Source organism: Schistocerca piceifrons, unplaced genomic scaffold (genome assembly GCF_021461385.2).
Source record: "Schistocerca piceifrons isolate TAMUIC-IGC-003096 unplaced genomic scaffold, iqSchPice1.1 HiC_scaffold_538, whole genome shotgun sequence".
Taxonomy (NCBI): Eukaryota; Metazoa; Arthropoda; class Insecta; order Orthoptera; family Acrididae; genus Schistocerca; species Schistocerca piceifrons.
The window spans coordinates 42,911-69,099 of NW_025728775.1; the positions used below are offsets into that span (position 1 = coordinate 42,911).

At 50.6% G+C, this 26,189-nt stretch overlaps 38 non-coding genes across 38 annotated transcripts; 28 read left to right on the plus strand and 10 right to left on the minus strand.

The window, feature by feature from the left end:
* Positions 1–47: 47 nt before the first annotated feature.
* On the plus strand, positions 48–120 carry Trnav-cac. The gene has a single exon. It is a non-coding gene; the product is annotated as a tRNA-Val (tRNA).
* A 158-nt stretch (positions 121–278) lies between these two features.
* Trnav-aac lies at positions 279–351 on the plus strand. Its single transcript has one exon. It is a non-coding gene; the product is annotated as a tRNA-Val (tRNA).
* A 729-nt stretch (positions 352–1,080) lies between these two features.
* On the minus strand, positions 1,081–1,152 carry Trnaa-agc. The gene has a single exon. It is a non-coding gene; the product is annotated as a tRNA-Ala (tRNA).
* A 380-nt stretch (positions 1,153–1,532) lies between these two features.
* Trnav-cac lies at positions 1,533–1,605 on the plus strand. The gene has a single exon. It is a non-coding gene; the product is annotated as a tRNA-Val (tRNA).
* Positions 1,606–1,763: 158 nt separating this feature from the next.
* Positions 1,764–1,836, plus strand: Trnav-aac. The gene has a single exon. It is a non-coding gene; the product is annotated as a tRNA-Val (tRNA).
* Positions 1,837–3,019: 1,183 nt separating this feature from the next.
* Positions 3,020–3,092, plus strand: Trnav-cac. Its single transcript has one exon. It is a non-coding gene; the product is annotated as a tRNA-Val (tRNA).
* A 158-nt stretch (positions 3,093–3,250) lies between these two features.
* On the plus strand, positions 3,251–3,323 carry Trnav-aac. The gene has a single exon. It is a non-coding gene; the product is annotated as a tRNA-Val (tRNA).
* Positions 3,324–4,052: 729 nt separating this feature from the next.
* Positions 4,053–4,124, minus strand: Trnaa-agc. Its single transcript has one exon. It is a non-coding gene; the product is annotated as a tRNA-Ala (tRNA).
* Positions 4,125–4,504: 380 nt separating this feature from the next.
* Trnav-cac lies at positions 4,505–4,577 on the plus strand. The gene has a single exon. It is a non-coding gene; the product is annotated as a tRNA-Val (tRNA).
* Positions 4,578–4,735: 158 nt separating this feature from the next.
* Positions 4,736–4,808, plus strand: Trnav-aac. Its single transcript has one exon. It is a non-coding gene; the product is annotated as a tRNA-Val (tRNA).
* A 727-nt stretch (positions 4,809–5,535) lies between these two features.
* Trnaa-agc lies at positions 5,536–5,607 on the minus strand. The gene has a single exon. It is a non-coding gene; the product is annotated as a tRNA-Ala (tRNA).
* Positions 5,608–5,987: 380 nt separating this feature from the next.
* On the plus strand, positions 5,988–6,060 carry Trnav-cac. The gene has a single exon. It is a non-coding gene; the product is annotated as a tRNA-Val (tRNA).
* A 158-nt stretch (positions 6,061–6,218) lies between these two features.
* Positions 6,219–6,291, plus strand: Trnav-aac. The gene has a single exon. It is a non-coding gene; the product is annotated as a tRNA-Val (tRNA).
* Positions 6,292–7,017: 726 nt separating this feature from the next.
* Trnaa-agc lies at positions 7,018–7,089 on the minus strand. Its single transcript has one exon. It is a non-coding gene; the product is annotated as a tRNA-Ala (tRNA).
* A 380-nt stretch (positions 7,090–7,469) lies between these two features.
* Positions 7,470–7,542, plus strand: Trnav-cac. The gene has a single exon. It is a non-coding gene; the product is annotated as a tRNA-Val (tRNA).
* A 158-nt stretch (positions 7,543–7,700) lies between these two features.
* Trnav-aac lies at positions 7,701–7,773 on the plus strand. The gene has a single exon. It is a non-coding gene; the product is annotated as a tRNA-Val (tRNA).
* Positions 7,774–8,505: 732 nt separating this feature from the next.
* Trnaa-agc lies at positions 8,506–8,577 on the minus strand. The gene has a single exon. It is a non-coding gene; the product is annotated as a tRNA-Ala (tRNA).
* A 380-nt stretch (positions 8,578–8,957) lies between these two features.
* Positions 8,958–9,030, plus strand: Trnav-cac. Its single transcript has one exon. It is a non-coding gene; the product is annotated as a tRNA-Val (tRNA).
* A 158-nt stretch (positions 9,031–9,188) lies between these two features.
* Positions 9,189–9,261, plus strand: Trnav-aac. Its single transcript has one exon. It is a non-coding gene; the product is annotated as a tRNA-Val (tRNA).
* A 728-nt stretch (positions 9,262–9,989) lies between these two features.
* Positions 9,990–10,061, minus strand: Trnaa-agc. The gene has a single exon. It is a non-coding gene; the product is annotated as a tRNA-Ala (tRNA).
* Positions 10,062–10,441: 380 nt separating this feature from the next.
* Trnav-cac lies at positions 10,442–10,514 on the plus strand. Its single transcript has one exon. It is a non-coding gene; the product is annotated as a tRNA-Val (tRNA).
* Positions 10,515–10,672: 158 nt separating this feature from the next.
* Trnav-aac lies at positions 10,673–10,745 on the plus strand. Its single transcript has one exon. It is a non-coding gene; the product is annotated as a tRNA-Val (tRNA).
* Positions 10,746–11,927: 1,182 nt separating this feature from the next.
* On the plus strand, positions 11,928–12,000 carry Trnav-cac. The gene has a single exon. It is a non-coding gene; the product is annotated as a tRNA-Val (tRNA).
* A 158-nt stretch (positions 12,001–12,158) lies between these two features.
* On the plus strand, positions 12,159–12,231 carry Trnav-aac. Its single transcript has one exon. It is a non-coding gene; the product is annotated as a tRNA-Val (tRNA).
* Positions 12,232–19,308: 7,077 nt separating this feature from the next.
* On the plus strand, positions 19,309–19,381 carry Trnav-cac. Its single transcript has one exon. It is a non-coding gene; the product is annotated as a tRNA-Val (tRNA).
* Positions 19,382–19,539: 158 nt separating this feature from the next.
* Trnav-aac lies at positions 19,540–19,612 on the plus strand. The gene has a single exon. It is a non-coding gene; the product is annotated as a tRNA-Val (tRNA).
* Positions 19,613–20,794: 1,182 nt separating this feature from the next.
* Positions 20,795–20,867, plus strand: Trnav-cac. Its single transcript has one exon. It is a non-coding gene; the product is annotated as a tRNA-Val (tRNA).
* Positions 20,868–21,025: 158 nt separating this feature from the next.
* On the plus strand, positions 21,026–21,098 carry Trnav-aac. The gene has a single exon. It is a non-coding gene; the product is annotated as a tRNA-Val (tRNA).
* Positions 21,099–21,830: 732 nt separating this feature from the next.
* Trnaa-agc lies at positions 21,831–21,902 on the minus strand. The gene has a single exon. It is a non-coding gene; the product is annotated as a tRNA-Ala (tRNA).
* A 380-nt stretch (positions 21,903–22,282) lies between these two features.
* Positions 22,283–22,355, plus strand: Trnav-cac. The gene has a single exon. It is a non-coding gene; the product is annotated as a tRNA-Val (tRNA).
* Positions 22,356–22,513: 158 nt separating this feature from the next.
* Positions 22,514–22,586, plus strand: Trnav-aac. The gene has a single exon. It is a non-coding gene; the product is annotated as a tRNA-Val (tRNA).
* Positions 22,587–23,329: 743 nt separating this feature from the next.
* Positions 23,330–23,401, minus strand: Trnaa-agc. Its single transcript has one exon. It is a non-coding gene; the product is annotated as a tRNA-Ala (tRNA).
* A 380-nt stretch (positions 23,402–23,781) lies between these two features.
* On the plus strand, positions 23,782–23,854 carry Trnav-cac. Its single transcript has one exon. It is a non-coding gene; the product is annotated as a tRNA-Val (tRNA).
* A 158-nt stretch (positions 23,855–24,012) lies between these two features.
* On the plus strand, positions 24,013–24,085 carry Trnav-aac. The gene has a single exon. It is a non-coding gene; the product is annotated as a tRNA-Val (tRNA).
* Positions 24,086–24,279: 194 nt separating this feature from the next.
* Trnap-agg lies at positions 24,280–24,351 on the minus strand. The gene has a single exon. It is a non-coding gene; the product is annotated as a tRNA-Pro (tRNA).
* A 402-nt stretch (positions 24,352–24,753) lies between these two features.
* On the plus strand, positions 24,754–24,826 carry Trnav-cac. The gene has a single exon. It is a non-coding gene; the product is annotated as a tRNA-Val (tRNA).
* Positions 24,827–24,984: 158 nt separating this feature from the next.
* Trnav-aac lies at positions 24,985–25,057 on the plus strand. The gene has a single exon. It is a non-coding gene; the product is annotated as a tRNA-Val (tRNA).
* Positions 25,058–25,779: 722 nt separating this feature from the next.
* Positions 25,780–25,851, minus strand: Trnaa-agc. The gene has a single exon. It is a non-coding gene; the product is annotated as a tRNA-Ala (tRNA).
* Positions 25,852–26,189: the final 338 nt, after the last annotated feature.

A 26,189-nucleotide genomic window follows, 5' to 3' on the forward strand; every position in this document is an offset into this window, starting at 1 on the left:
GGCTGAGGCAAGTTTGAGTGAAAAAGGATGGACTCGTCGGGTCCGTCGTTTCCGTAGTGTAGCGGTTATCACGTCTGCTTCACACGCAGAAGGTCCCCGGTTCGATCCCGGGCGGGAACAGTATTTTCCTGCCTATGTCGTATTGTCCTCCAATGAGCCACTTCGTGTGTGGATCTGCTGCATGTCCCCTCGTTTTGCAAGTACCACATTTATTGAATTTTTTAGTTACGATCATAACATCACTACAAGTTGTCTGTGAAGTAAGGTGCACACAAGCAGTTTCCGTGGTGTAGCGGTTATCACGTCTGCCTAACACGCAGAAGGTCCCCGGTTCGATCCCGGGCGGAAACACTTTTTCATCACTTTAAGCAAGACGTACTAACATGCATCTGCTACCATCTGTACCCGAAGCCTTCGTAATCGCCTTCACGCGTCGGACCCGAGTGTCAATTGCTCACATCGAATAAGAAATTCATTTGATATTGACGGCGAGCTTTTTGCGCTGACTCAGCCACTGACGTGCGATCAGTTTGCACAAAACGCTAGGGCTCGTCCGGGATTTGAACCCGGGACCTCCTGCACCCTAAGCAGGAATCATACCCATCTTTTTTTTTTTTTTTTTTTTTTTTTTTGAACCTGTCTCCGCTGTTAGGACACTAAGCAGTGTGGTTAGCTGCATTCAACCCCCGTGGCAGTGTCTTGCAGTCCTCCAGCTTTGTTGACCACAGTTAGGTGCCTCGATAAGAGGTGGACAGGTGTCGCATCGCTCTCGCCGTCACTTGTTACCACGAATCGTGCTTAACGTAGTTTTCTGCAAGCGTCAGCGTAGCGTCAGTCGAGCTAAGTCGGGCCAAGTCGCATAAGATGAGCAACAAAATGCGCATTTCCGGTACCGGGAATCGAACCCGTTCCTCCTGGGTGAGAGCCAGGTACCCTAGCCACTTTTTTTTTTTTTTTTTTTTAACGCGTCGGACCAGAGTGTCAATTGTTCACATCGAATAAGAAGTTCATTTGATATTGACGGCGAGCTTTTTGCGCTGACTCAGCCACTGACGTGCGATCAGTTTGCACAAAACGCTAGGGCTCGTTCGGGATTTGAACCCGGGACCTTCTGCACGCTAAGCAGGAATCATACCCCTAGACCAACGAGCCCTATGACACGGCGATTGCCAATTACTCCAGTCCCTCGATGTCGTCCAGGGTGCCCTGGAAGTCTCGTGTACGCTGGCGGGATGGGGGCGGCCCTCCTGGGCTATCGGTACCCTCATGTAGAGCTGCCGCTGGGCTCGCACTGCCTGCTGCTGAGAAAGTGATTGCTTTTGCTGATATGACTTGCAATAACGACCGCGCGAAACGCCGCTATCTCGTTAAGGGTGCTACGGCAGACACCCTCTCGAGCACCCCGAAGACTTCTTGAGCCCTCGGCTGTGATGGGTTCCAGGCTGACATTAGATCTGTCGTGTGTGCATTCGCCGACGATAGAAAGGCTGAGGCAAGTTTGAGTGAAAAAGGATGGACTCGTCGGGTCCGTCGTTTCCGTAGTGTAGCGGTTATCACGTCTGCTTCACACGCAGAAGGTCCCCGGTTCGATCCCGGGCGGGAACAGTATTTTCCTGCCTATGTCGTATTGTCCTCCAATGAGCCACTTCGTGTGTGGATCTGCTGCATGTCCCCTCGTTTTGCAAGTACCACATTTATTGAATTTTTTAGTTACGATCATAACATCACTACAAGTTGTCTGTGAAGTAAGGTGCACACAAGCAGTTTCCGTGGTGTAGCGGTTATCACGTCTGCCTAACACGCAGAAGGTCCCCGGTTCGATCCCGGGCGGAAACACTTTTTCATCACTTTAAGCAAGACGTACTAACATGCATCTGCTACCATCTGTACCCGAAGCCTTCGTAATCGCCTTCACGCGTCGGACCCGAGTGTCAATTGCTCACATCGAATAAGAAATTCATTTGATATTGACGGCGAGCTTTTTGCGCTGACTCAGCCACTGACGTGCGATCAGTTTGCACAAAACGCTAGGGCTCGTCCGGGATTTGAACCCGGGACCTCCTGCACCCTAAGCAGGAATCATACCCATCTTTTTTTTTTTTTTTTTTTTTTTTTTTTTTTGAACCTGTCTCCGCTGTTAGGACACTAAGCAGTGTGGTTAGCTGCATTCAACCCCCGTGGCAGTGTCTTGCAGTCCTCCAGCTTTGTTGACCACAGTTAGGTGCCTCGATAAGAGGTGGACAGGTGTCGCATCGCTCTCGCCGTCACTTGTTACCACGAATCGTACTTAACGTAGTTTTCTGCAAGCGTCAGCGTAGCGTCAGTCGAGCTAAGTCGGGCCAAGTCGCATAAGATGAGCAACAAAATGCGCATTTCCGGTACCGGGAATCGAACCCGTTCCTCCTGGGTGAGAGCCAGGTACCCTAGCCACTTTTTTTTTTTTTTTTTTAACGCGTCGGACCAGAGTGTCAATTGTTCACATCGAATAAGAAGTTCATTTGATATTGACGGCGAGCTTTTTGCGCTGACTCAGCCACTGACGTGCGATCAGTTTGCACAAAACGCTAGGGCTCGTTCGGGATTTGAACCCGGGACCTGCTGCACGCTAAGCAGGAATCATACCCCTAGACCAACGAGCCCTATGACACGGCGATTGCCAATTACTCCAGTCCCTCGATGTCGTCCAGGGTGCCCTGGAAGTCTCGTGTACGCTGGCGGGATGGGGGCGGCCCTCCTGGGCTATCGGTACCCTCATGTAGAGCTGCCGCTGGGCTCGCACTGCCTGCTGCTGAGAAAGTGATTGCTTTTGCTGATATGACTTGCAATAACGACCGCGCGAAACGCCGCTATCTCGTTAAGGGTGCTACGGCAGACACCCTCTCGAGCACCCCGAAGACTTCTTGAGCCCTCGGCTGTGATGGGTTCCAGGCTGACATTAGATCTGTCGTGTGTGCATTCGCCGACGATAGAAAGGCTGAGGCAAGTTTGAGTGAAAAAGGATGGACTCGTCGGGTCCGTCGTTTCCGTAGTGTAGCGGTTATCACGTCTGCTTCACACGCAGAAGGTCCCCGGTTCGATCCCGGGCGGGAACAGTATTTTCCTGCCTATGTCGTATTGTCCTCCAATGAGCCACTTCGTGTGTGGATCTGCTGCATGTCCCCTCGTTTTGCAAGTACCACATTTATTGAATTTTTTAGTTACGATCATAACATCACTACAAGTTGTCTGTGAAGTAAGGTGCACACAAGCAGTTTCCGTGGTGTAGCGGTTATCACGTCTGCCTAACACGCAGAAGGTCCCCGGTTCGATCCCGGGCGGAAACACTTTTTCATCACTTTAAGCAAGACGTACTAACATGCATCTGCTACCATCTGTACCCGAAGCCTTCGTAATCGCCTTCACGCGTCGGACCCGAGTGTCAATTGCTCACATCGAATAAGAAATTCATTTGATATTGACGGCGAGCTTTTTGCGCTGACTCAGCCACTGACGTGCGATCAGTTTGCACAAAACGCTAGGGCTCGTCCGGGATTTGAACCCGGGACCTCCTGCACCCTAAGCAGGAATCATACCCATCTTTTTTTTTTTTTTTTTTTTTTTTTTTTGAACCTGTCTCCGCTGTTAGGACACTAAGCAGTGTGGTTAGCTGCATTCAACCCCCGTGGCAGTGTCTTGCAGTCCTCCAGCTTTGTTGACCACAGTTAGGTGCCTCGATAAGAGGTGGACAGGTGTCGCATCGCTCTCGCCGTCACTTGTTACCACGAATCGTGCTTAACGTAGTTTTCTGCAAGCGTCAGCGTAGCGTCAGTCGAGCTAAGTCGGGCCAAGTCGCATAAGATGAGCAACAAAATGCGCATTTCCGGTACCGGGAATCGAACCCGTTCCTCCTGGGTGAGAGCCAGGTACCCTAGCCACTTTTTTTTTTTTTTTTTTTAACGCGTCGGACCAGAGTGTCAATTGTTCACATCGAATAAGAAGTTCATTTGATATTGACGGCGAGCTTTTTGCGCTGACTCAGCCACTGACGTGCGATCAGTTTGCACAAAACGCTAGGGCTCGTTCGGGATTTGAACCCGGGACCTTCTGCACGCTAAGCAGGAATCATACCCCTAGACCAACGAGCCCTATGACACGGCGATTGCCAATTACTCCAGTCCCTCGATGTCGTCCAGGGTGCCCTGGAAGTCTCGTGTACGCTGGCGGGATGGGGGCGGCCCTCCTGGGCTATCGGTACCCTCATGTAGAGCTGCCGCTGGGCTCGCACTGCCTGCTGCTGAGAAAGTGATTGCTTTTGCTGATATGACTTGCAATAACGACCGCGCGAAACGCCGCTATCTCGTTAAGGGTGCTACGGCAGACACCCTCTCGAGCACCCCGAAGACTTCTTGAGCCCTCGGCTGTGATGGGTTCCAGGCTGACATTAGATCTGTCGTGTGTGCATTCGCCGACGATAGAAAGGCTGAGGCAAGTTTGAGTGAAAAAGGATGGACTCGTCGGGTCCGTCGTTTCCGTAGTGTAGCGGTTATCACGTCTGCTTCACACGCAGAAGGTCCCCGGTTCGATCCCGGGCGGGAACAGTATTTTCCTGCCTATGTCGTATTGTCCTCCAATGAGCCACTTCGTGTGTGGATCTGCTGCATGTCCCCTCGTTTTGCAAGTACCACATTTATTGAATTTTTTAGTTACGATCATAACATCACTACAAGTTGTCTGTGAAGTAAGGTGCACACAAGCAGTTTCCGTGGTGTAGCGGTTATCACGTCTGCCTAACACGCAGAAGGTCCCCGGTTCGATCCCGGGCGGAAACACTTTTTCATCACTTTAAGCAAGACGTACTAACATGCATCTGCTACCATCTGTACCCGAAGCCTTCGTAATCGCCTTCACGCGTCGGACCCGAGTGTCAATTGCTCACATCGAATAAGAAATTCATTTGATATTGACGGCGAGCTTTTTGCGCTGACTCAGCCACTGACGTGCGATCAGTTTGCACAAAACGCTAGGGCTCGTCCGGGATTTGAACCCGGGACCTCCTGCACCCTAAGCAGGAATCATACCCATCTTTTTTTTTTTTTTTTTTTTTTTTGAACCTGTCTCCGCTGTTAGGACACTAAGCAGTGTGGTTAGCTGCATTCAACCCCCGTGGCAGTGTCTTGCAGTCCTCCAGCTTTGTTGACCACAGTTAGGTGCCTCGATAAGAGGTGGACAGGTGTCGCATCGCTCTCGCCGTCACTTGTTACCACGAATCGTACTTAACGTAGTTTTCTGCAAGCGTCAGCGTAGCGTCAGTCGAGCTAAGTCGGGCCAAGTCGCATAAGATGAGCAACAAAATGCGCATTTCCGGTACCGGGAATCGAACCCGTTCCTCCTGGGTGAGAGCCAGGTACCCTAGCCACTTTTTTTTTTTTTTTTTTTTTAACGCGTCGGACCAGAGTGTCAATTGTTCACATCGAATAAGAAGTTCATTTGATATTGACGGCGAGCTTTTTGCGCTGACTCAGCCACTGACGTGCGATCAGTTTGCACAAAACGCTAGGGCTCGTTCGGGATTTGAACCCGGGACCTTCTGCACGCTAAGCAGGAATCATACCCCTAGACCAACGAGCCCTATGACACGGCGATTGCCAATTACTCCAGTCCCTCGATGTCGTCCAGGGTGCCCTGGAAGTCTCGTGTACGCTGGCGGGATGGGGGCGGCCCTCCTGGGCTATCGGTACCCTCATGTAGAGCTGCCGCTGGGCTCGCACTGCCTGCTGCTGAGAAAGTGATTGCTTTTGCTGATATGACTTGCAATAACGACCGCGCGAAACGCCGCTATCTCGTTAAGGGTGCTACGGCAGACACCCTCTCGAGCACCCCGAAGACTTCTTGAGCCCTCGGCTGTGATGGGTTCCAGGCTGACATTAGATCTGTCGTGTGTGCATTCGCCGACGATAGAAAGGCTGAGGCAAGTTTGAGTGAAAAAGGATGGACTCGTCGGGTCCGTCGTTTCCGTAGTGTAGCGGTTATCACGTCTGCTTCACACGCAGAAGGTCCCCGGTTCGATCCCGGGCGGGAACAGTATTTTCCTGCCTATGTCGTATTGTCCTCCAATGAGCCACTTCGTGTGTGGATCTGCTGCATGTCCCCTCGTTTTGCAAGTACCACATTTATTGAATTTTTTAGTTACGATCATAACATCACTACAAGTTGTCTGTGAAGTAAGGTGCACACAAGCAGTTTCCGTGGTGTAGCGGTTATCACGTCTGCCTAACACGCAGAAGGTCCCCGGTTCGATCCCGGGCGGAAACACTTTTTCATCACTTTAAGCAAGACGTACTAACATGCATCTGCTACCATCTGTACCCGAAGCCTTCGTAATCGCCTTCACGCGTCGGACCCGAGTGTCAATTGCTCACATCGAATAAGAAATTCATTTGATATTGACGGCGAGCTTTTTGCGCTGACTCAGCCACTGACGTGCGATCAGTTTGCACAAAACGCTAGGGCTCGTCCGGGATTTGAACCCGGGACCTCCTGCACCCTAAGCAGGAATCATACCCATCTTTTTTTTTTTTTTTTTTTTTTTTTTTGAACCTGTCTCCGCTGTTAGGACACTAAGCAGTGTGGTTAGCTGCATTCAACCCCCGTGGCAGTGTCTTGCAGTCCTCCAGCTTTGTTGACCACAGTTAGGTGCCTCGATAAGAGGTGGACAGGTGTCGCATCGCTCTCGCCGTCACTTGTTACCACGAATCGTGCTTAACGTAGTTTTCTGCAAGCGTCAGCGTAGCGTCAGTCGAGCTAAGTCGGGCCAAGTCGCATAAGATGAGCAACAAAATGCGCATTTCCGGTACCGGGAATCGAACCCGTTCCTCCTGGGTGAGAGCCAGGTACCCTAGCCACTTTTTTTTTTTTTTTTTTAACGCGTCGGACAGAGTGTCAATTGTTCACATCGAATAAGAAGTTCATTTGATATTGACGGCGAGCTTTTTGCGCTGACTCAGCCACTGACGTGCGATCAGTTTGCACAAAACGCTAGGGCTCGTTCGGGATTTGAACCCGGGACCTTCTGCACGCTAAGCAGGAATCATACCCCTAGACCAACGAGCCCTATGACACGGCGATTGCCAATTACTCCAGTCCCTCGATGTCGTCCAGGGTGCCCTGGAAGTCTCGTGTACGCTGGCGGGATGGGGGCGGCCCTCCTGGGCTATCGGTACCCTCATGTAGAGCTGCCGCTGGGCTCGCACTGCCTGCTGCTGAGAAAGTGATTGCTTTTGCTGATATGACTTGCAATAACGACCGCGCGAAACGCCGCTATCTCGTTAAGGGTGCTACGGCAGACACCCTCTCGAGCACCCCGAAGACTTCTTGAGCCCTCGGCTGTGATGGGTTCCAGGCTGACATTAGATCTGTCGTGTGTGCATTCGCCGACGATAGAAAGGCTGAGGCAAGTTTGAGTGAAAAAGGATGGACTCGTCGGGTCCGTCGTTTCCGTAGTGTAGCGGTTATCACGTCTGCTTCACACGCAGAAGGTCCCCGGTTCGATCCCGGGCGGGAACAGTATTTTCCTGCCTATGTCGTATTGTCCTCCAATGAGCCACTTCGTGTGTGGATCTGCTGCATGTCCCCTCGTTTTGCAAGTACCACATTTATTGAATTTTTTAGTTACGATCATAACATCACTACAAGTTGTCTGTGAAGTAAGGTGCACACAAGCAGTTTCCGTGGTGTAGCGGTTATCACGTCTGCCTAACACGCAGAAGGTCCCCGGTTCGATCCCGGGCGGAAACACTTTTTCATCACTTTAAGCAAGACGTACTAACATGCATCTGCTACCATCTGTACCCGAAGCCTTCGTAATCGCCTTCACGCGTCGGACCCGAGTGTCAATTGCTCACATCGAATAAGAAATTCATTTGATATTGACGGCGAGCTTTTTGCGCTGACTCAGCCACTGACGTGCGATCAGTTTGCACAAAACGCTAGGGCTCGTCCGGGATTTGAACCCGGGACCTCCTGCACCCTAAGCAGGAATCATACCCATCTTTTTTTTTTTTTTTTTTTTTTTTTTTTTTTGAACCTGTCTCCGCTGTTAGGACACTAAGCAGTGTGGTTAGCTGCATTCAACCCCCGTGGCAGTGTCTTGCAGTCCTCCAGCTTTGTTGACCACAGTTAGGTGCCTCGATAAGAGGTGGACAGGTGTCGCATCGCTCTCGCCGTCACTTGTTACCACGAATCGTACTTAACGTAGTTTTCTGCAAGCGTCAGCGTAGCGTCAGTCGAGCTAAGTCGGGCCAAGTCGCATAAGATGAGCAACAAAATGCGCATTTCCGGTACCGGGAATCGAACCCGTTCCTCCTGGGTGAGAGCCAGGTACCCTAGCCACTTTTTTTTTTTTTTTTTTTAACGCGTCGGACCAGAGTGTCAATTGTTCACATCGAATAAGAAGTTCATTTGATATTGACGGCGAGCTTTTTGCGCTGACTCAGCCACTGACGTGCGATCAGTTTGCACAAAACGCTAGGGCTCGTTCGGGATTTGAACCCGGGACCTTCTGCACGCTAAGCAGGAATCATACCCCTAGACCAACGAGCCCTATGACACGGCGATTGCCAATTACTCCAGTCCCTCGATGTCGTCCAGGGTGCCCTGGAAGTCTCGTGTACGCTGGCGGGATGGGGGCGGCCCTCCTGGGCTATCGGTACCCTCATGTAGAGCTGCCGCTGGGCTCGCACTGCCTGCTGCTGAGAAAGTGATTGCTTTTGCTGATATGACTTGCAATAACGACCGCGCGAAACGCCGCTATCTCGTTAAGGGTGCTACGGCAGACACCCTCTCGAGCACCCCGAAGACTTCTTGAGCCCTCGGCTGTGATGGGTTCCAGGCTGACATTAGATCTGTCGTGTGTGCATTCGCCGACGATAGAAAGGCTGAGGCAAGTTTGAGTGAAAAAGGATGGACTCGTCGGGTCCGTCGTTTCCGTAGTGTAGCGGTTATCACGTCTGCTTCACACGCAGAAGGTCCCCGGTTCGATCCCGGGCGGGAACAGTATTTTCCTGCCTATGTCGTATTGTCCTCCAATGAGCCACTTCGTGTGTGGATCTGCTGCATGTCCCCTCGTTTTGCAAGTACCACATTTATTGAATTTTTTAGTTACGATCATAACATCACTACAAGTTGTCTGTGAAGTAAGGTGCACACAAGCAGTTTCCGTGGTGTAGCGGTTATCACGTCTGCCTAACACGCAGAAGGTCCCCGGTTCGATCCCGGGCGGAAACACTTTTTCATCACTTTAAGCAAGACGTACTAACATGCATCTGCTACCATCTGTACCCGAAGCCTTCGTAATCGCCTTCACGCGTCGGACCCGAGTGTCAATTGCTCACATCGAATAAGAAATTCATTTGATATTGACGGCGAGCTTTTTGCGCTGACTCAGCCACTGACGTGCGATCAGTTTGCACAAAACGCTAGGGCTCGTCCGGGATTTGAACCCGGGACCTCCTGCACCCTAAGCAGGAATCATACCCATCTTTTTTTTTTTTTTTTTTTTTTTTTTTTGAACCTGTCTCCGCTGTTAGGACACTAAGCAGTGTGGTTAGCTGCATTCAACCCCCGTGGCAGTGTCTTGCAGTCCTCCAGCTTTGTTGACCACAGTTAGGTGCCTCGATAAGAGGTGGACAGGTGTCGCATCGCTCTCGCCGTCACTTGTTACCACGAATCGTGCTTAACGTAGTTTTCTGCAAGCGTCAGCGTAGCGTCAGTCGAGCTAAGTCGGGCCAAGTCGCATAAGATGAGCAACAAAATGCGCATTTCCGGTACCGGGAATCGAACCCGTTCCTCCTGGGTGAGAGCCAGGTACCCTAGCCACTTTTTTTTTTTTTTTTTTAACGCGTCGGACCAGAGTGTCAATTGTTCACATCGAATAAGAAGTTCATTTGATATTGACGGCGAGCTTTTTGCGCTGACTCAGCCACTGACGTGCGATCAGTTTGCACAAAACGCTAGGGCTCGTTCGGGATTTGAACCCGGGACCTTCTGCACGCTAAGCAGGAATCATACCCCTAGACCAACGAGCCCTATGACACGGCGATTGCCAATTACTCCAGTCCCTCGATGTCGTCCAGGGTGCCCTGGAAGTCTCGTGTACGCTGGCGGGATGGGGGCGGCCCTCCTGGGCTATCGGTACCCTCATGTAGAGCTGCCGCTGGGCTCGCACTGCCTGCTGCTGAGAAAGTGATTGCTTTTGCTGATATGACTTGCAATAACGACCGCGCGAAACGCCGCTATCTCGTTAAGGGTGCTACGGCAGACACCCTCTCGAGCACCCCGAAGACTTCTTGAGCCCTCGGCTGTGATGGGTTCCAGGCTGACATTAGATCTGTCGTGTGTGCATTCGCCGACGATAGAAAGGCTGAGGCAAGTTTGAGTGAAAAAGGATGGACTCGTCGGGTCCGTCGTTTCCGTAGTGTAGCGGTTATCACGTCTGCTTCACACGCAGAAGGTCCCCGGTTCGATCCCGGGCGGGAACAGTATTTTCCTGCCTATGTCGTATTGTCCTCCAATGAGCCACTTCGTGTGTGGATCTGCTGCATGTCCCCTCGTTTTGCAAGTACCACATTTATTGAATTTTTTAGTTACGATCATAACATCACTACAAGTTGTCTGTGAAGTAAGGTGCACACAAGCAGTTTCCGTGGTGTAGCGGTTATCACGTCTGCCTAACACGCAGAAGGTCCCCGGTTCGATCCCGGGCGGAAACACTTTTTCATCACTTTAAGCAAGACGTACTAACATGCATCTGCTACCATCTGTACCCGAAGCCTTCGTAATCGCCTTCACGCGTCGGACCCGAGTGTCAATTGCTCACATCGAATAAGAAATTCATTTGATATTGACGGCGAGCTTTTTGCGCTGACTCAGCCACTGACGTGCGATCAGTTTGCACAAAACGCTAGGGCTCGTCCGGGATTTGAACCCGGGACCTCCTGCACCCTAAGCAGGAATCATACCCATCTTTTTTTTTTTTTTTTTTTTTTTTTTTTGAACCTGTCTCCGCTGTTAGGACACTAAGCAGTGTGGTTAGCTGCATTCAACCCCCGTGGCAGTGTCTTGCAGTCCTCCAGCTTTGTTGACCACAGTTAGGTGCCTCGATAAGAGGTGGACAGGTGTCGCATCGCTCTCGCCGTCACTTGTTACCACGAATCGTACTTAACGTAGTTTTCTGCAAGCGTCAGCGTAGCGTCAGTCGAGCTAAGTCGGGCCAAGTCGCATAAGATGAGCAACAAAATGCGCATTTCCGGTACCGGGAATCGAACCCGTTCCTCCTGGGTGAGAGCCAGGTACCCTAGCCACTTTTTTTTTTTTTTTTTTTTAACGCGTCGGACCAGAGTGTCAATTGTTCACATCGAATAAGAAGTTCATTTGATATTGACGGCGAGCTTTTTGCGCTGACTCAGCCACTGACGTGCGATCAGTTTGCACAAAACGCTAGGGCTCGTTCGTGATTTGAACCCGGGACCTTCTGCACGCTAAGCAGGAATCATACCCCTAGACCAACGAGCCCTATGACACGGCGATTGCCAATTACTCCAGTCCCTCGATGTCGTCCAGGGTGCCCTGGAAGTCTCGTGTACGCTGGCGGGATGGGGGCGGCCCTCCTGGGCTATCGGTACCCTCATGTAGAGCTGCCGCTGGGCTCGCACTGCCTGCTGCTGAGAAAGTGATTGCTTTTGCTGATATGACTTGCAATAACGACCGCGCGAAACGCCGCTATCTCGTTAAGGGTGCTACGGCAGACACCCTCTCGAGCACCCCGAAGACTTCTTGAGCCCTCGGCTGTGATGGGTTCCAGGCTGACATTAGATCTGTCGTGTGTGCATTCGCCGACGATAGAAAGGCTGAGGCAAGTTTGAGTGAAAAAGGATGGACTCGTCGGGTCCGTCGTTTCCGTAGTGTAGCGGTTATCACGTCTGCTTCACACGCAGAAGGTCCCCGGTTCGATCCCGGGCGGGAACAGTATTTTCCTGCCTATGTCGTATTGTCCTCCAATGAGCCACTTCGTGTGTGGATCTGCTGCATGTCCCCTCGTTTTGCAAGTACCACATTTATTGAATTTTTTAGTTACGATCATAACATCACTACAAGTTGTCTGTGAAGTAAGGTGCACACAAGCAGTTTCCGTGGTGTAGCGGTTATCACGTCTGCCTAACACGCAGAAGGTCCCCGGTTCGATCCCGGGCGGAAACACTTTTTCATCACTTTAAGCAAGACGTACTAACATGCATCTGCTACCATCTGTACCCGAAGCCTTCGTAATCGCCTTCACGCGTCGGACCCGAGTGTCAATTGCTCACATCGAATAAGAAATTCATTTGATATTGACGGCGAGCTTTTTGCGCTGACTCAGCCACTGACGTGCGATCAGTTTGCACAAAACGCTAGGGCTCGTCCGGGATTTGAACCCGGGACCTCCTGCACCCTAAGCAGGAATCATACCCATCTTTTTTCTTTTTTTTTTTTTTTTTTTTTTTTTGAACCTGTCTCCGCTGTTAGGACACTAAGCAGTGTGGTTAGCTGCATTCAACCCCCGTGGCAGTGTCTTGCAGTCCTCCAGCTTTGTTGACCACAGTTAGGTGCCTCGATAAGAGGTGGACAGGTGTCGCATCGCTCTCGCCGTCACTTGTTACCACGAATCGTGCTTAACGTAGTTTTCTGCAAGCGTCAGCGTAGCGTCAGTCGAGCTAAGTCGGGCCAAGTCGCATAAGATGAGCAACAAAATGCGCATTTCCGGTACCGGGAATCGAACCCGTTCCTCCTGGGTGAGAGCCAGGTACCCTAGCCACTTTTTTTTTTTTTTTTTTAACGCGTCGGACCAGAGTGTCAATTGTTCACATCGAATAAGAAGTTCATTTGATATTGACGGCGAGCTTTTTGCGCTGACTCAGCCACTGACGTGCGATCAGTTTGCACAAAACGCTAGGGCTCGTTCGGGATTTGAACCCGGGACCTTCTGCACGCTAAGCAGGAATCATACCCCTTTTTTTTTTTTTTTTTTTTTTTTTTACACGCAGAAGGTCCCCGGTTCGATCCCGGGCGGGAACACAACAATTTTAATCTATATTTCGGATTTCATTTCCGAGATGACCTCACGTCCGCGTATGCAGAGACAAGCAATGTCGTATGCTAGACGGATAGGGCGTCATTTTACTGTCAAATACTGTTGCTCTCTTATTGCACCGGTATTTGGTAACTGAGAACGCCCCTAGCTCCATTATGGCTGGCAAAATTTATAATCCGGTTCTTCTGGGCTACTTCAAGTGCGCTTGCTACTGGCTTTCCTGAGCTCACCCTACTCGCCTTGTCACAGCTCTGTCAAAGTGTGATGCTAACTAATAATGAGAAACTCTTAGCCACGCTCAATCTTACATGCCACCCCTTGGTTGTTGCCGTCGCTAGTAAGATGAGGGTAGACTGTCGCACAATTAAGCTGAATCTCCACTCACGGTGCACATATTCCGCAAAGACAACCTTGTTTTCCGTTGCATGCAAAATTACCGTCTGCGTTTCTATCGAATTCCACCTACGTACTTTACTGGTGCCGCATTCTTGTTATATCCACGTGCTATAACAGGCGTCTACTCTTCATTGAGGAGCTGCAACCGGGACTGAGTTCCACCTACTCTTCAGCACGGTCAAAATGGCAGGGCTCGTCCGGGATTTGAACCCGGGACCTCCTGCACCCAAAGCAGGAATCATACCCCTTTTTTTTTTTTTTTTTTTTTTTTTTTTTTTTTTTTTTTTTTTAGGTTAAAACACGAAAACTTCAGTCCTGGCGTAGAGAAGAAACATACATAAAGGCGGCAAATCCAGAAACAGTATAAAAGAAAATGGCTCACACAGGTGACCTTAGCCAACACCCTCTCTTTCAAATGTCAGGCTAAGCATATTGGCAAAATCATCTCGGAGGCCTGGCAATCGCAAGCGCTGCCAGTAAGCAGTAAGCATGTACTGCCGAAACGCTAGGTGTCCATCCTCTTCATGACAACTGTTGACAAAATGTACGAAATGGCCAATCAACCACATTACGGTATGGAGCTTCGTCCGCGGAAAAAAGGAAGAATCGGGCCGGACGATGATGTCAATAGTATAAGCGGCTTCAGCAGACCTAGTGACAAAAGCAAGTTGTTTCCTGAGCCAACGCCAATTAGCAAGGTGCCCACAGCAGGTGAATCGATGTTCAAGGGTATCCAGGAGACCACACCGAGTACAGGTGTCCGTGTCAGAAAGACCAATACGGTGCAGTCGTACATTGGTGGGAACCAAATTATTTATTACCCTATACCACGTGGACGCCACGGCCATAGAGTGGATCGGCAGACTAACGTTCTTCCAGACGTTCCTCCAGGACACGGATGGAGACGCCAGTTCTATTGGATTGGGACTGGCCAGCCCCTCCCAGCGGGCAATCAAGCCCTTGGTCGTTGGCACCGGTCGCCGCAAGAAGACGTCACCGAGGTAACTCACCGCAATGTAAAATTCCCGAATGTGTTTCAACTTAAAATTTAGGCGTCCGACATCGACAGGTGGAGCAAGGCTCGCCGGACGCACAACAGTAAAAAGCCTGGATGTAATTGAAGTCACTTCTTGCGTAACAATTAGAGTCGTTCGGCGGACGTACAAAGCAGACGCCTTGCGAGCAATGTCAGAGAGGCCCAAGCCTCCGGAGAGACGCGATTTCGTCATTACCTCGTAACGTAACTTGAATAGATGGCCCTTCCATATAAACCTGCTAGACAATTGGCGCAACCTTTTCGCCACCATCATGGGAAGTGGGAACAGCTGAGCAACATAATAAGCTTTACATAGGACGTAGGTGTCTAAAATTCTGACTTTTTGCAAAATGGTAGCAGAGCGCTGTTCATGGACCATCAGAGCCCCCTGTATCTTCTCGGTGACAGATTTCCAATTGAGAGCCGCCATTTTTAGAGGACACCGATCAATGATAATCCCCAAGGACGTATGGCGATCGACAAAAGTGGCCCAAGGGACGTCAGCATCGCGAAATCCTCGAATATCAAGGAACTTACATTTACCCTGATTGAGACGCGCTCCAGAGACACGACAGTATGCATCAACTGCCCCTTTCAACAACGGGATATCATCTCGTTGACGGAGGAGAACAACGACATCATCGGCATATGCCTTAACCGAGAGCTTCCCACCAGAGAGGGACATACCCTGAAGCTTGAGAGCAATAGTCCGAAGCAGCGGTTCCAGGGACAATACGAATAAAGACATAGAGAGCGGACTACCCTGAGGCACTCCGCGGCGGATAGCAATGGGCGGCGTCAGCTGCCCATTGACTGACACCCGAGCTGTTATTCCCCTATACAAATTGCCAAGAACACCACGTGATGAAGCGTTAAAACCTATTGTACCTAAAACACGATCTAAAAACACATGACTGACGTGATCAAAAGCCTTATAAAAATCAAGGAAGGCAAAGGCACAATGTACGTTTGTAACCGCCGCAACCGAGACAACATCCCGATATTCGGCTACTGGTGTCAGAATAGATCTATCATGAAAACAACATTGATGTGCACCAATCACACCCCGAAGCAGAGAAGACAACCGGCTATTGAGCGCTCTAGCAGCTGTCTTATAGTCAAAATTCAGCAATGTGAGCGGACGAAGATTGGCAGCAGATAAACGACCAGAGGACTTCGGAATTAAAACAATTTTCCCTACTTTAAAATCGGCAGGCACATCCATCCCCCTGACAATCTCATTTAAAATCTGCGTAAAAATGCCACCCAAAAGAGGCCAAAAACGGAGATAAAATTCTTTAGGCAGGCCGTCTGGACCCGGCGATTTACTGGACGGAGAGCGAGCAATAAAATCGAAAACATCATCTACCTGGAACTCCCGGAGAAATTCGCCGTTCGCGTCAGGCGCGATCGTCGCAGTTAGATCCCCAAAGACATCATCCGAAAGAGACTCACCAGAATCATCGGCAGAATAGAGACTAGTGTAATACTGATGAAGAGCACGAACCATTTCCTCCTGTGCACTAAGCTGTCGCCCATCATCCACCGTAAGAGAAGAGATGAAGGAGCGACGACGACGAGTCTGATGCCGTAGCAGGTGGTACAAGGATGTCAGTTCACCTTCAACAAGAGAGTGAGGTTTCGACTTAACTCGCAGACCATCCATCTGTCGTCGTTTAAGGCTCAAGAGCTTGGCTTTAATACGACGAACATCATGGATCCGCAGTGGAGAGGTACCCGCCGCGTCATATAGTTCACGCAGGACAGAGTAGTAATATTCATACGTGTTCTTAAAATCACGCGTCCTAGCAGCACAGTAGAAAATCAAAGTCTGACGAATCTTGGGCTTGGCAAACGCAGTCCACCAAACCAGCAAGGAGGGGTATCGCGGGACAGAGCGAAGACATCGCTCCCACACGCCACTTATAACATCATCCATAGCACTGTCGGCAAGGTGGGAAACATTTAACATCCACTGGGAACGATAAAGTTTTGCAGGTTGGCGACTAAGATTTACAGTTGCAGTAAAAGCACAATGGTCAGAAAAACTAGTAGGAATAACATCGACAGAAAGAATTTTATCACATAAAAAATCAGATAAATAGAATCTGTCGAGTCTACTGCATGAGGACGCGGTAAAAAACGTATATTTCACCAGGGTTGGATATTTGTGTTCCCAAACATCACGCAGATGCATCGTACGAACTAAGTCATGTAAATCACGGCAATAATTAAAATTGGGGGACTGGTCTGCAGGGCGTAAAACACAATTAAAATCGCCTCCGAGCAGGAGACTCCGAGGACTCTGGCGCAAAAGATAAATAAGCTCTTCTTTATAAAAGCGCGATCGAGCCACAGTGTGACCCGAACCAGAGGGGGCATACAAAACAACGAGGCGGAGATCAAAAAGACGACAACCAATCCCACGGCCAGAGTCAAGGAATTCAATGTCAGTAATAGGAATGCCCTCTCGAAAGAAAAGAGCAGTTCCTGTTGAATATTCCGGCGCGACATTAAAAACAGTTTGAAATCCAGGTAGAGAGAGATCAGAAAACAACACTTCCTGCAAAAACACTACGTCCGCACAGGCGTCGTAAATAAACTGCCGCAAAGAGGCAATGCGAACGTCGGACTCAATACGGTTAACATTTAAGGTAAGAAAGGTGTATGCTTGAACCATAGAGAGAAAAGCGAGAAAACAAATCACCTACACCGACGCACCAGCGTCACAGTCCATAGCAGGGGTGACGGAGGCATCCGAGGGAGGGGGACTGCTACCCCGTTCCGCGGATCCCTTACGTTTCGGTTTTTTACGAACAGCATTAACGTTCGGCTGAACGCGTAACTTGCGTCGGCTGACGGGCAAGGAAGCTTCAGCCGCCGGTGACGTAGGAGGGTCAAGTTCTGTATCCGACACCACCCGCGCCGGTCCACATGCGGGATCGGGGGTCGCGGGGGAAACATCCGACAAAACGGAATGGTCAACACCTGCACTAGCTTCCGGCAAACATGGACTGCACGGAGGCGAAACGTGAGCGGGAAGGTCCGAGGCCGCAGAGTTGGAAGGAAGCGGAGCAGCTCCGCTGGCAGAGGTATGGGGCAGCGAAGCAGGAAGTTGTCGCGGCTCCACTTGTTGTGACATCGAAGTCGGTTCGGAAGACGGCGCCAACAGGCCCGACCGACGACCCGACTCGAGAGAAGCTGCGTCGGAGGCCGGAGGGGCGCCAGCAGCCGCCACCGGAACCGCTACCTCAGGAGGGCAGGGAGCAGCTACAGTACACAGTGGCTCGGAGGATGCCGGTCGCTCGGACTGGGGCATCTCAGGGAGATCCTCATCCGTACTATTTCCATCGTGTGGGCGACGCCTCTTATTATTCAAAAGTGGCACACCCACCTGAGGGACAGACGGAACAACATCAGATTTAGCACGCAAAGGAGGAAATTCTGTATCAGGGGTGCGCAAAACCTGTGGAGGGGCGCTACTACCACTGGACTGTGCTACACCAAGAGCAGAACCACCAGCAACGAGGTCAGCGACCGTTAACTTGCGACGCTGTTCGAGAGAATTTTTTAAAACAAAAACTCTCCGCGGACAGTCGGTACGCACGTGACCACTTTCATTGCACAAAAAACAGGTACCAACCTGACCACTATATGTTACATGGACACGATATCCACCGATCTGCAGGTGAGATGGAATATTCTGCTTAACGTGCATTTCGACTGAACGAATACCACTGTAACATTGCAGGCGATGTTGGCTTGACCAGCGTTCAAGGCGAATGCTCTTTACATCACCATACTTCTGTAGACCCTCCTTAAGATAGACATTATCTACCTCCGGTGGAAGGTTGTAAACACGAACATTGGTATACGTGATGGAAGCATTGGAAAGCAGCACGGTACTTACAGAATCATCCCGATGCCGAAAAAGAACTTGATGACCATATTTAGAAAGAATTTTATCAACCTGAAGTGGGTCCATAAACTTAACAAAGAAAACATACAGTTCGGTATCAAAATAAGCAGTGTGCACCTGATCCGAATGAACACCAAAGGTATCTACCAACCAATCATGAATCTCAAGAGAACTAGGTTGCACATGGCGGGTTGACTTGTCAAAAGCAAAACTAACTGTAGCCTGACGAGGAATAACCTGGGACGACATTTTCAAAATATGCGGTCGAAACCGCTACACAAAAAAAACACTGAAATACGGACAGAAAGTAACACAAGGTACGAAACAACGACGGAGAAACACTCTCAGAAGTTGCAACACAACACGTAACAAAAAAGATAGTCCACTATACGTAACGCTACGGCGGAGCGGAAGACTAGGCACGTCCACACTGCACGGCGTCTAAAGCGGAACTGTACCCCTAGACCAACGAGCCCTATGACACGGCGATTGCCAATTACTCCAGTCCCTCGATGTCGTCCAGGGTGCCCTGGAAGTCTCGTGTACGCTGGCGGGATGGGGGCGGCCCTCCTGGGCTATCGGTACCCTCATGTAGAGCTGCCGCTGGGCTCGCACTGCCTGCTGCTGAGAAAGTGATTGCTTTTGCTGATATGACTTGCAATAACGACCGCGCGAAACGCCGCTATCTCGTTAAGGGTGCTACGGCAGACACCCTCTCGAGCACCCCGAAGACTTCTTGAGCCCTCGGCTGTGATGGGTTCCAGGCTGACATTAGATCTGTCGTGTGTGCATTCGCCGACGATAGAAAGGCTGAGGCAAGTTTGAGTGAAAAAGGATGGACTCGTCGGGTCCGTCGTTTCCGTAGTGTAGCGGTTATCACGTCTGCTTCACACGCAGAAGGTCCCCGGTTCGATCCCGGGCGGGAACAGTATTTTCCTGCCTATGTCGTATTGTCCTCCAATGAGCCACTTCGTGTGTGGATCTGCTGCATGTCCCCTCGTTTTGCAAGTACCACATTTATTGAATTTTTTAGTTACGATCATAACATCACTACAAGTTGTCTGTGAAGTAAGGTGCACACAAGCAGTTTCCGTGGTGTAGCGGTTATCACGTCTGCCTAACACGCAGAAGGTCCCCGGTTCGATCCCGGGCGGAAACACTTTTTCATCACTTTAAGCAAGACGTACTAACATGCATCTGCTACCATCTGTACCCGAAGCCTTCGTAATCGCCTTCACGCGTCGGACCCGAGTGTCAATTGCTCACATCGAATAAGAAATTCATTTGATATTGACGGCGAGCTTTTTGCGCTGACTCAGCCACTGACGTGCGATCAGTTTGCACAAAACGCTAGGGCTCGTCCGGGATTTGAACCCGGGACCTCCTGCACCCTAAGCAGGAATCATACCCATCTTTTTTTTTTTTTTTTTTTTTTTTTTTTGAACCTGTCTCCGCTGTTAGGACACTAAGCAGTGTGGTTAGCTGCATTCAACCCCCGTGGCAGTGTCTTGCAGTCCTCCAGCTTTGTTGACCACAGTTAGGTGCCTCGATAAGAGGTGGACAGGTGTCGCATCGCTCTCGCCGTCACTTGTTACCACGAATCGTACTTAACGTAGTTTTCTGCAAGCGTCAGCGTAGCGTCAGTCGAGCTAAGTCGGGCCAAGTCGCATAAGATGAGCAACAAAATGCGCATTTCCGGTACCGGGAATCGAACCCGTTCCTCCTGGGTGAGAGCCAGGTACCCTAGCCACTTTTTTTTTTTTTTTTTTTTAACGCGTCGGACCAGAGTGTCAATTGTTCACATCGAATAAGAAGTTCATTTGATATTGACGGCGAGCTTTTTGCGCTGACTCAGCCACTGACGTGCGATCAGTTTGCACAAAACGCTAGGGCTCGTTCGTGATTTGAACCCGGGACCTTCTGCACGCTAAGCAGGAATCATACCCCTAGACCAACGAGCCCTATGACACGGCGATTGCCAATTACTCCAGTCCCTCGATGTCGTCCAGGGTGCCCTGGAAGTCTCGTGTACGCTGGCGGGATGGGGGCGGCCCTCCTGGGCTATCGGTACCCTCATGTAGAGCTGCCGCTGGGCTCGCACTGCCTGCTGCTGAGAAAGTGATTGCTTTTGCTGATATGACTTGCAATAACGACCGCGCGAAACGCCGCTATCTCGTTAAGGGTGCTACGGCAGACACCCTCTCGAGCACCCCGAAGACTTCTTGAGCCCTCGGCTGTGATGGGTTCCAGGCTGACATTAGATCTGTCGTGTGTGCATTCGCCGACGATAGAAAGGCTGAGGCAAGTTTGAGTGAAAAAGGATGGACTCGTCGGGTCCGTCGTTTCCGTAGTGTAGCGGTTATCACGTCTGCTTCACACGCAGAAGGTCCCCGGTTCGATCCCGGGCGGGAACAGTATTTTCCTGCCTATGTCGTATTGTCCTCCAATGAGCCACTTCGTGTGTGGATCTGCTGCATGTCCCCTCGTTTTGCAAGTACCACATTTATTGAATTTTTTAGTTACGATCATAACATCACTACAAGTTGTCTGTGAAGTAAGGTGCACACAAGCAGTTTCCGTGGTGTAGCGGTTATCACGTCTGCCTAACACGCAGAAGGTCCCCGGTTCGATCCCGGGCGGAAACACTTTTTCATCACTTTAAGCAAGACGTACTAACATGCATCTGCTACCATCTGTACCCGAAGCCTTCGTAATCGCCTTCACGCGTCGGACCCGAGTGTCAATTGCTCACATCGAATAAGAAATTCATTTGATATTGACGGCGAGCTTTTTGCGCTGACTCAGCCACTGACGTGCGATCAGTTTGCACAAAACGCTAGGGCTCGTCCGGGATTTGAACCCGGGACCTCCTGCACCCTAAGCAGGAATCATACCCATCTTTTTTCTTTTTTTTTTTTTTTTTTTTTTTTTGAACCTGTCTCCGCTGTTAGGACACTAAGCAGTGTGGTTAGCTGCATTCAACCCCCGTGGCAGTGTCTTGCAGTCCTCCAGCTTTGTTGACCACAGTTAGGTGCCTCGATAAGAGGTGGACAGGTGTCGCATCGCTCTCGCCGTCACTTGTTACCACGAATCGTACTTAACGTAGTTTTCTGCAAGCGTCAGCGTAGCGTCAGTCGAGCTAAGTCGGGCCAAGTCGCATAAGATGAGCAACAAAATGCGCATTTCCAGTACCGGGAATCGAACCCGTTCCTCCTGGGTGAGAGCCAGGTACCCTAGCCACTTTTTTTTTTTTTTTTTTAACGCGTCGGACCAGAGTGTCAATTGTTCACATCGAATAAGAAGTTCATTTGATATTGACGGCGAGCTTTTTGCGCTGACTCAGCCACTGACGTGCGATCAGTTTGCACAAAACGCTAGGGCTCGTTCGGGATTTGAACCCGGGACCTTCTGCACGCTAAGCAGGAATCATACCCCTAGACCAACGAGCCCTATGACACGGCGATTGCCAATTACTCCAGTCCCTCGATGTCGTCCAGGGTGCCCTGGAAGTCTCGTGTACGCTGGCGGGATGGGGGCGGCCCTCCTGGGCTATCGGTACCCTCATGTAGAGCTGCCGCTGGGCTCGCACTGCCTGCTGCTGAGAAAGTGATTGCTTTTGCTGATATGACTTGCAATAACGACCGCGCGAAACGCCGCTATCTCGTTAAGGGTGCTACGGCAGACACCCTCTCGAGCACCCCGAAGACTTCTTGAGCCCTCGGCTGTGATGGGTTCCAGGCTGACATTAGATCTGTCGTGTGTGCATTCGCCGACGATAGAAAGGCTGAGGCAAGTTTGAGTGAAAAAGGATGGACTCGTCGGGTCCGTCGTTTCCGTAGTGTAGCGGTTATCACGTCTGTTTCACACGCAGAAGGTCCCCGGTTCGATCCCGGGCGGGAACAGTATTTTCCTGCCTATGTCGTATTGTCCTCCAATGAGCCACTTCGTGTGTGGATCTGCTGCATGTCCCCTCGTTTTGCAAGTACCACATTTATTGAATTTTTTAGTTACGATCATAACATCACTACAAGTTGTCTGTGAAGTAAGGTGCACACAAGCAGTTTCCGTGGTGTAGCGGTTATCACGTCTGCCTAACACGCAGAAGGTCCCCGGTTCGATCCCGGGCGGAAACACTTTTTCATCACTTTAAGCAAGACGTACTAACATGCATCTGCTACCATCTGTACCCGAAGCCTTCGTAATCGCCTTCACGCGTCGGACCCGAGTGTCAATTGCTCACATCGAATAAGAAATTCATTTGATATTGACGGCGAGCTTTTTGCGCTGACTCAGCCACTGACGTGCGATCAGTTTGCACAAAACGCTAGGGCTCGTCCGGGATTTGAACCCGGGACCTCCTGCACCCTAAGCAGGAATCATACCCATCTTTTTTTTTTTTTTTTTTTTTTTTTTTTTTTTTTTTTTTTGAACCTGTCTCCGCTGTTAGGACACTAAGCAGTGTGGTTAGCTGCATTCAACCCCCGTGGCAGTGTCTTGCAGTCCTCCAGCTTTGTTGACCACAGTTAGGTGCCTCGATAAGAGGTGGACAGGTGTCGCATCGCTCTCGCCGTCACTTGTTACCACGAATCGTACTTAACGTAGTTTTCTGCAAGCGTCAGCGTAGCGTCAGTCGAGCTAAGTCGGGCCAAGTCGCATAAGATGAGCAACAAAATGCGCATTTCCGGTACCGGGAATCGAACCCGTTCCTCCTGGGTGAGAGCCAGGTACCCTAGCCACTTTTTTTTTTTTTTTTTTTTTAACGCGTCGGACCAGAGTGTCAATTGTTCACATCGAATAAGAAGTTCATTTGATATTGACGGCGAGCTTTTTGCGCTGACTCAGCCACTGACGTGCGATCAGTTTGCACAAAACGCTAGGGCTCGTTCGGGATTTGAACCCGGGACCTTCTGCACGCTAAGCAGGAATCATACCCCTAGACCAACGAGCCCTATGACACGGCGATTGCCAATTACTCCAGTCCCTCGATGTCGTCCAGGGTGCCCTGGAAGTCTCGTGTACGCTGGCGGGATGGGGGCGGCCCTCCTGGGCTATCGGTACCCTCATGTAGAGCTGCCGCTGGGCTCGCACTGCCTGCTGCTGAGAAAGTGATTGCTTTTGCTGATATGACTTGCAATAACGACCGCGCGAAACGCCGCTATCTCGTTAAGGGTGCTACGGCAGACACCCTCTCGAGCACCCCGAAGACTTCTTGAGCCCTCGGCTGTGATGGGTTCCAGGCTGACATTAGATCTGCCGTGTGTGCATTCGCCGACGATAGAAAGGCTGAGGCAAGTTTGAGTGAAAAAGGATGGACTCGTCGGGTCCGTCGTTTCCGTAGTGTAGCGGTTATCACGTCTGCTTCACACGCAGAAGGTCCCCGGTTCGATCCCGGGCGGGAACAGTATTTTCCTGCCTATGTCGTATTGTCCTCCAATGAGCCACTTCGTGTGTGGATCTGCTGCATGTCCCCTCGTTTTGCAAGTACCACATTTATTGAATTTTTTAGTTACGATCATAACATCACTACAAGTTGTCTGTGAAGTAAGGTGCACACAAGCAGTTTCCGTGGTGTAGCGGTTATCACGTCTGCCTAACACGCAGAAGGTCCCCGGTTCGATCCCGGGCGGAAACACTTTTTCATCACTTTAAGCAAGACGTACTAACATGCATCTGCTACCATCTGTACCCGAAGCCTTCGTAATCGCCTTCACGCGTCGGACCCGAGTGTCAATTGCTCACATCGAATAAGAAATTCATTTGATATTGACGGCGAGCTTTTTGCGCTGACTCAGCCACTGACGTGCGATCAGTTTGCACAAAACGCTAGGGCTCGTCCGGGATTTGAACCCGGGACCTCCTGCACCCTAAGCAGGAATCATACCCCTAGACCAACGAGCCTTGTGACACGGCGAATGCCAATTACTCCAGTCCCTCGATGTCGTCCAGGGTGCCCTGGAAGTCTCGTGTACGCTGGCGGGATGGGGGCGGCGCGAATTCCCGCGGTCGGCGGCCTTCTTGGGCTATTGGTACCTTCATGTAGAGCTGCCGCTTGGCTCGCACTGCCTGCTGCTGAGAAAGTGATTGCTTTTGCTGATATGACTTGCAATAACGACTGCGCGAAACGCCGCTATCTCGTTAGGGGTGCTACGGCAGACACCCTCTCGAGCACCCCGAAGACTTCTTGAGCCCTCGGCTGTGATGGGTTCCAGGCTGACAAAAGAACTGTCGTGTGTGCATTCGCGGACGAGAGAAAGTCTGAGGCAAGTTCGAGTGAACAAGGATGGACTCCTCTGGTCCGTCGTTTCCGTAGTGTAGCGGTTATCACGTCTGCTTCACACGCAGAAGGTCCCCGGTTCGATCCCGGGCGGGAACAGTATTTTCCTGCCTATGTCGTATTGTCCTCCAATGAGCCACGTCGTGTGTGGATCTGCTACATGTCCCTTCGTTTTGCAAGTACCACATTTATTGAATTTTTTAGTTACGATGGCAACATCACTACAAGTTGTCTGTGATGTAAGGTGCACACAAGCAGTTTCCGTGGTGTAGCTGTTATCACGTCTGCCTAACACGCAGAAGGTCCCCGGTTCGATCCCGGGCGGAAACACTTTTTCATCACTTTAAGCAAGACGTACTAACATGCATCTGCTACCATCTGTACCCGAAGCCTTCGTAATCGCCTTCACGCGTCGGACCCGAGTGTCAATTGCTCACATCGAATAAGAAATTCATTTGATATTGACGGCGAGCTTTTTGCGCTGACTCAGCCACTGACGTGCGATCAGTTTGCACAAAACGCTAGGGCTCGTCCGGGATTTGAACCCGGGACCTCCTGCACCCTAAGCAGGAATCATACCCATCTTTTTTTTTTTTTTTTTTTTTGAACCTGTCTCCGCTGTTAGGACACTAAGCAGTGTGGTTAGCTGCATTCAACCCCCGTGGCAGTGTCTTGCAGTCCTCCAGCTTTGTTGACCACAGTTAGGTGCCTCGATAAGAGGTGGACAGGTGTCGCATCGCTCTCGCCGTCACTTGTTACCACGAATCGTACTTAACGTAGTTTTCTGCAAGCGTCAGCGTAGCGTCAGTCGAGCTAAGTCGGGCCAAGTCGCATAAGATGAGCAACAAAATGCGCATTTCCGGTACCGGGAATCGAACCCGTTCCTCCTGGGTGAGAGCCAGGTACCCTAGCCACTTTTTTTTTTTTTTTTTTTAACGCGTCGGACCAGAGTGTCAATTGTTCACATCGAATAAGAAGTTCATTTGATATTGACGGCGAGCTTTTTGCGCTGACTCAGCCACTGACGTGCGATCAGTTTGCACAAAACGCTAGGGCTCGTTCGGGATTTGAACCCGGGACCTTCTGCACGCTAAGCAGGAATCATACCCCTAGACCAACGAGCCCTATGACACGGCGATTGCCAATTACTCCAGTCCCTCGATGTCGTCCAGGGTGCCCTGGAAGTCTCGTGTACGCTGGCGGGATGGGGGCGGCCCTCCTGGGCTATCGGTACCCTCATGTAGAGCTGCCGCTGGGCTCGCACTGCCTGCTGCTGAGAAAGTGATTGCTTTTGCTGATATGACTTGCAATAACGACCGCGCGAAACGCCGCTATCTCGTTAAGGGTGCTACGGCAGACACCCTCTCGAGCACCCCGAAGACTTCTTGAGCCCTCGGCTGTGATGGGTTCCAGGCTGACATTAGATCTGTCGTGTGTGCATTCGCCGACGATAGAAAGGCTG